This window comes from Triticum urartu, chromosome 7, assembly GCF_003073215.2.
Source record: "Triticum urartu cultivar G1812 chromosome 7, Tu2.1, whole genome shotgun sequence".
NCBI lineage: Eukaryota > Viridiplantae > Streptophyta > Magnoliopsida > Poales > Poaceae > Triticum > Triticum urartu.
Genome location: NC_053028.1, coordinates 441,595,555 through 441,602,955, shown reverse-complemented (window position 1 = coordinate 441,602,955; position 7,401 = coordinate 441,595,555).

The following is a 7,401-nucleotide window of genomic DNA, read 5'->3' as shown; positions in this document are numbered from 1 at the left end:
CCCAGGAGTTTGTAAGGGCAAGGAGATCGCCTACTTCGTGAAGATCTACCGCTTGTGAGGCAAGTCCTTCATGGGCGATGGCCATGATGGGATAGACAAGGTTGCTTCTTCGTGGACCCTTCGTGGATGGAGCTCTCCATGGACTCGCGCAACCATTACCCTTCGTGGGTTGAAGTCTCCATCAACGTGGATGTATGATAGCACCACCTATCGGAACCACGACAAAAACATCTGTGTCTCCAATTGCGTTTGAATCCTCCAAACCCTTCCCTTCACATTCTTGCAATTTGCATGCTTTACTTTCCGCTGCTCATATACTCTTTGCATGCTTGCTTGAATTGTATTAAGATTGCTTGACTTATCCAAAGTTGCTAAAATCTGCCAAGAACTAAAATTGGGAAAAGGCTAGATTTTTATTTGGTCAAGTAATCTAATCACCCCCCTCTAGACATACTTTCGATCCTACAAGTGGTATTAGAGCTTTGGTCTCCATTTGCTTTGATTTCCATAGCTTTTGGTAGTCATAGCCTTGGTTTCACAAGCTAGGAGAGTATGGCGTCTAGCGAGGGAAATTACCACCGTAGAGGTCCTTACTTTGATGGCACTAATTTTGCTACTAGGAAGCATAAGATGAAAATGCATATTCTTGGACATAACCCCGCCGTTTGGGCTATTGTGTGTGTTGGCTTGCAAGGTGAATTCTTTGATGGGAGAGAACCGAATTGTGAAGCTACCGCGGAGGAGTTGAAGATGCTACAATACAATGCTCAAGCTTGTGATATCCTCTTCAACGGATTGTGCCCCGAAGAATTCAACAAAATCAGCCGTCTTGAGAATGTAAAGGAAATTTGGGATACTTTGATTGATATGCATGAAGGTACCGACTCCGTCAAGGAATCCAAGTTGGATGTGCTTCAAAGTCAACTTGACAAGTTCAAAATGAAGGATGATGAAGGTGTCGCTGAAATGTACTCTAGGCTTGCTCTTATCACAAATGAGATTGTCGGCTTAGGAAGTGAAGAGATGACCGACAAATTCATCATCAAGAAGATCCTAAGAGCCTTGGATGGAAACTACGATACCGTATGCACATTGATCCAAATGATGCCAAATTACAAAGATCTCAAGCCAACGAAAGTCATTGGAAGAATTGTTGCTCATGAGATGTCACTCAAGGATAAGGTGGAGCTCCATAACAAGTCAAGTGGTGCTTACAAAGCCTCATGTGAAGCCCCCACATCATCAAGTGAGAAACAAACCTTCAATGAAGAATTGAGCTTAATGGTGAAGAACTTCAACAAGTTCTACAAGAATAGAAGCAAAGAGAGAAGTTCCAAGTCAAGATCCTACAATGACAAAAGATCTTCTAGTCGAGAGCGAAACTGCTACAATTGTGGAAGACCCGGACACTACTCCAATGAGTGTATGGCTCCCCACAAGAGAAAAGAAGATTCTCCCAAAAGAAGAAGTAGAAGAGAAGAATCACCATCAAGGGAGAGAAGGAGTAGGGATGATCGATATGAATGAAGACCCTCTCGGAGAAACAAGGATTCGGAAAGGAAGGACAAGTCATCAAGGAGCTACACAAAACGAAGACATCAAGCTCATGTTGGTGACTTGGTATCCGGCTCTGACTCCGACAATGACTCCGAGAGAAGCTATCACTCCGACTCCGAATATACTCAAGATGAAGGTGTTGCCGGTCTAGCACTTGTGTCAACCAACTCCTACGACATATTTGATTCACCAAATGAAGGAATTGGAAGATGCTTCATGGCCAAAGGTCCAAAGGTATCACACCCCGAGTATGTTGATTTCAATAGTGACGAAGATGACTTGTTAGGTGATGATGATTTACTTGTTGACAACTATAGTGATGAATACTATGATGAAACGAATGACAATGATAAGGAGAAGATTGAGTCTCTAACTAAAGAACTAAACACTCTTAAGTTAGCTCATGAAACTATCTTAGGAGATCATCGAGAACTTTTAAGGACTCATGAGAAATTATGTTTTGAGAAGCTCAACCTTGAGCAAGAGCATGAGTTCTTAAAGGAAATCAATGATGATCTTCGCAATAAAAGTTCTTCTTACATTGCCAATCGTTTACTCTTATCCACTTACATGCCTCAAGTTAAGTCTAGTAACAAGAACAAGAAAGATTCTTCCTCTAGTAGTAACAATAATCATGCTAAATCCAATATTGTTGCTTCTAGTATTTCTCTTGATTCCACTAATGATTCTCTTAGCCAAGTTACACTTGAGCAAGAAAATAGCTTATTGAAGGGAATCATAGAGAAAGGTGTTTACAAGAGCCTTGCCGGGAGTAAGCAATTCGAGGAAATTGTACGCAAGCAAGGAAGGCACCGGAAGAATCAAGGTATTGGTTTTGAACGAAAGTTCAATGCCAATGGAGTTGAGTGGGAAGAAGATCAATACCCCAAGACGAAGTTTGTTTCCTCAACAAGAGAAGTATGATCCTACTTCTTCCAAAGGGACACAAGCTCAAGATGATCTTCCAGCACAAGACCACAAGCAAAAAGGCAAGGACAAGCTTCAACAGGAAATTGTTGCATTTGAAGAAGCTCCTAAGGCCTTGGTCAAGTGGGTCCCCAAGACTACATCAAGTTCCACTTCATCAAGTACAACTACAACTCCGAGGATTCCCATCAAGATGGTGTGGATCCCGAAGAAGAAGAACTAGAGAGTTCTTGAGGGTGACTCCGCCAACATACTTCACTCTTATCATTTTGGCAAGAACAAGTGCAATCAACTTCCACATCTTGCACTAGTTCAAGGAGTCACAAACCCTCTTGTTGGTAAGACAAGGGACAAGGTAACCTAATGCTCTCATAGACATCATCTTGTGTGTGCATCACTCTATGTCTATGGATATCCTTGTTTGTTCCTTGTGGGACTAACCTGTGTAGGTATTGAAAGTGCAACTCACTCCAAAGGATACCTCCGAATGATCTACATCAACTTAGAGCATCCACATCTTCAACACCTACATGAAGTCATCATCGACAAAACCCAAGGTTAGTTCATCCCTCTTAGGGGGAATCTCACATCTACGAGGAGCTTTACTCTAACAATTGAGTTAAAGCAACTCTAATGGTGTGAACACAACAACGCTTTATGTAAAAGTGGTAACCCCACTTGTGCTTAAACGATGAGTATGACCTATGATCAAATGTTCTCATTTGACTCCTAAGTCAATATACTCATATATAGATGAGCTAGTCATCGCCAATTGCTTGATAGATGCTAGAATAGTTTGTGCATGCTTTGCCACATATTTCATTTGTCATTTTATTGTGTGAGCATGTTGGTTGCATAATTTACTCATTCGAGGACATCCACTTGTTGTTTTGATTGATTGGTTTCCTTTTCTTTTGGCCAAGTGGATGGACAAGAATGCCTAAGAACCTTCTCTAGCTATCTATGCTTTTCTCGTCTCAAACTCTATTCATGCTACATCACAAAATTTGATCAAGTCTGATTCGAACCACTCTGTGTGAGGAGCACTCGGAGTCCCCGATTCGTCATAGACTTAAACTTCCAAAACTTCTTTGTGTGTTTCGGTCTGACCGATTCATCCATTTCGGTTATACCAAGATCACTAAGTCGATCTAGGTTTGCAATCTCGGTGCAACCGATTCAAACTTTTCGGTCACACCGAGTTTGAGTAACTGCTTGCAGTTATGAATCTCGGTGCCACCGAGTTGTTCCACTCGGTCACACCGACAGGGTCAGGCTATATATATCCACGGGTCAAATTTTGGAAAACTTTCCAAACCTCCTCGCCCATGCTTAGCCTGCTCTGACTCCCTGGGTCTCCGGATCGTCCTCCTCGTCCCCAGTTGCCTCCTGCCGCTGGTCTCCGCCGCCGTCAACGGGAATCATCCCCGCCGTTGCCGCCGTAGCAAGTTCATCGCCGAACTAAGGTATGGACTTGAACTTTGTGCTATTCTAACTCCGATTCCCCAGCACATTGCTTTTCCATGTATCTTGCCACGATTGAAACCACTCTATCCATCGAAAACACTCCGTAGTTTAGTCATGAATTGAAAATTTAGGGTTAGGTTTCCGCTGAAACCATCTCGGACCGACCGAGTTGATGAAATCGGTTCCACCGATTTGGCTTAGGCCATTGCACATGTGATTCTCGGTCTGACTGAGAATTGCAAATCGGTGTGACCGAGTTCAGCACTTTGTGAAACCCTAGCAGTCTCGGTGCCACCGAACTGTGACTCGGTCTGACCGAGTTCACTAGTTTAGGTTCCAAAAGCTGCTTCGGTATCACCGAGTTTGCAAATCGGTAGATCCGAAATGCTTTCTATGGAAAACTAAAACTAAGTTTTTAATTCAATCTTTTGCAAAAACCTCTGTATTTTGTGATGCTCATCCACTCTACCTCATCTATAATCTATTCACAGGGTTTGATATCAGTGTTTGCATCATGTAAGATCAGAGTGACAGTCAGAACAAGTCAGAGGAGCAGGTTCACTTGAGTGAGGGCACTAGTCCCTCTAGCAGCTCAGATGATGGCAGCAGGAGCACACCAAGCAATCTGCTAAAGGCTGCCACCAGGGCCAGCAAGAAAAGAACCTCAGAGTCAGAGGATGAGGACTATGTGGCTGAGGAAGAAGAAACCACCTCAAAGAGGAAAGTCTTGAAGAAGGAATATGGCACAGCTACTGCCACCAAGCCAGGAATGAAGCAAAAGGGTCCTGCCAAGAGAGCTCCAACGTCTAAAGCCAGAGCATCTACTCAAGAGACTTTGGGATCTGCACCCAAAGAGCAGGTTTTGGTAGAAAAGAAAAGGAAGGAAAGGGTCAAAAAGACCACTGCCAGAGTGCTTGGGAGATCTTCCATCATAAAAGACTCTGAAGAAGAGGAAGAGGAAGAAGATGCTGCACCAGCACCTAAGGCACAAAAGCTTATGGGAGATGCCATAAGATCAGGGGCTGCTCAATCTAAGCCCAAAGGAACTTCTAAGCCAGCTGCTCCAAAACCCAAAACCGCACCAAAGAGGAGTACCAGGAACATTCCAGCTGCTGAGAAAAACAAGGCCCTAGTGCCTGAAACTATTGCTGAATAAGAAGATGATGAGACACATGTTTTGAGGAAGCTAAAGCCGAAAATTCCAGATCATGATGATGCTCATCTTGTAGCAGAAAACATGAAGATCAGGAAGGACTCAGGATTGAGGATATGGAGAGAGTCAGATCCATATGCCACCAGAAGGAGAATTGCTATGGACTACAGGTTCCATACCAAAGAACAGCAGGATTTTTATGAGACAGTGTTGCTTGACAAGAAACCAATAGTATGTGACATGAGATGGGTCAACTGGGAGTACACCAAGGAGAATGAAGAACATTATCCAGGAGTATATGACAGTTTCAAGGCTTGTGGAGTTGATGAGTTTGTGGCTCAGAAGCTCACAAAGTGGAATGATGAACTTATCATGCAGTTCTACTCCATAGCTCACTTCTACTCAGATGGCAAGATAGTCTGGATGTCGGAAGGCACTAGATACTAGTCAACAGTAGCAGAATGAGCTCAATTGATCAATGCTCCTGAGGAGAATGAAGATGACTCGGATGTCCATGCCAAGAAGAAGAAGGATCACAACTCCATGGCTAGCATGTACAAGGAGATTCCTGATGCAGATCTTGAGACTCACCAATTTGGATCAGTGAAACACCTACTGTCAGGACTGCCTACTATCAATTGGATTCTCAGGCACACTCTTCTGCGCAAGTCTGGTGATCACAGAATGATCAGAGGCCACTCCATCAATCTGCTACATATATTTGATGTGCCTCAAAAGTTCACGGTCATGAGTCTTATGGTTGAAACTATCAAGAGGACAGCTGCTGACCAAAAGAGAAGCTGTGGGTATGCACCACAGATCCAGGAGTTGATTAACTCCAAGATGGGCACTGGCACATACTTGTTGGAAAGAGAGCACATGCCTATCTATCCAGACTTTGAGGACAACCAAGTGGTCATGAATGAGGATGAACCATGTTTTGTGCACGTTCAAGCAAAGAGGGAGAAGGCAAAGGCTGAGAAAGCTACAAAGATGCCAACCATGGAAGAGGCATCTCAGTATCTTCTGAAGAGCAAGCAAGATCAACTCGGCTACTTGAATGCATCCACTCTAAGGATTGAGAAAGGGCTGGCCACCCTGACTCAAAACCAGGAGAGCTTGGAAAGGATCATAGAGCAGAAGTCCTATGACATGGATGTGAAGGTAACTGAGATCCAGTCTGTTGTGGAGCAACTTCAGGATGATATGCAGGAGAGGAAGGGCGAGACAACCACTGATGCATTTGCCAGAGTGCCTAGAGCTCAGAGATCTGCTGCAGTGCCTGTTCCAGACACCAAAGCAACTTCATCTGCACCAGCTACAGCTTTAGTGCCACCAGCTCCAGCACCTACTCCATCAGCTCCATCTACATCGACTGAAGCCTTCGTTCTTGGAGTTATCCGGACACCACCACCTGAAGACCAAGCCTGAGAGACGATTTAGTGCTATGCATTTTGTAGGAACTTTTTGGTAACCTGTTGCCAAAGGGGGAGAAAAATGTATAGATCATAGGCTTCGAGAGAGAGCGTTGCTTTTTATTCTCTCTTGCTTTGGTGGTTGAACTCTATTTGCTTTCTTTGTTTGAGATACCTTCTATCTGTGTGATACTTGGATGATCATGTGTGTTTGAGCATATGCTACATTAATTCTTGTTGGATGACATTATCATTTTATCCCTATATGATCATTCACTTTGCTTGGTGATGAGTGCATGTATTTAATTATTATCATTTTGAGAGCTCCACCAAGATGTATGTGACATGGAAGAGTAACCCATGAGCCTAACTCTCTGTGCATTTGCAGTCCAAAGCAAATCATAAACTATGCACAAATTTAGGGGGAGCTCTTGATTTTCACATAGTTCTCAAAGCGGCAATGTTTTTCACTCTTATTATCATTCGTCAAAGCTTTGATCTATATGTTGTCATCAATTACCAAAAAGGGGGAGATTGAAAGTGCAACTATCCCTAGGTGGTTTTGGTAATTCCTAACAACATATAGCTCATTGAGCTAATGCTATTCCAAGATTAATATTTTAGGAAAAGCTCAATGAATGGCATGACATGGATGAGGAAAGTGGACCCCTCAAAATACTAAGGACAAAAAGATTGGCTCAAGCTCAAAGCTCAAGACTCTACATTTTATATTTTAGTGATCCAAGATCACATTGAGTCTCTGGAAAAGCCAATACTATCAAGGAGGGATGAGGTGTTGCTTGATGAAGTTATTGCTTCATAGTGCTTAGTGATATGCTCCAAAACCCTCAACTACCTTCCCACATCCACATATGACCTAAA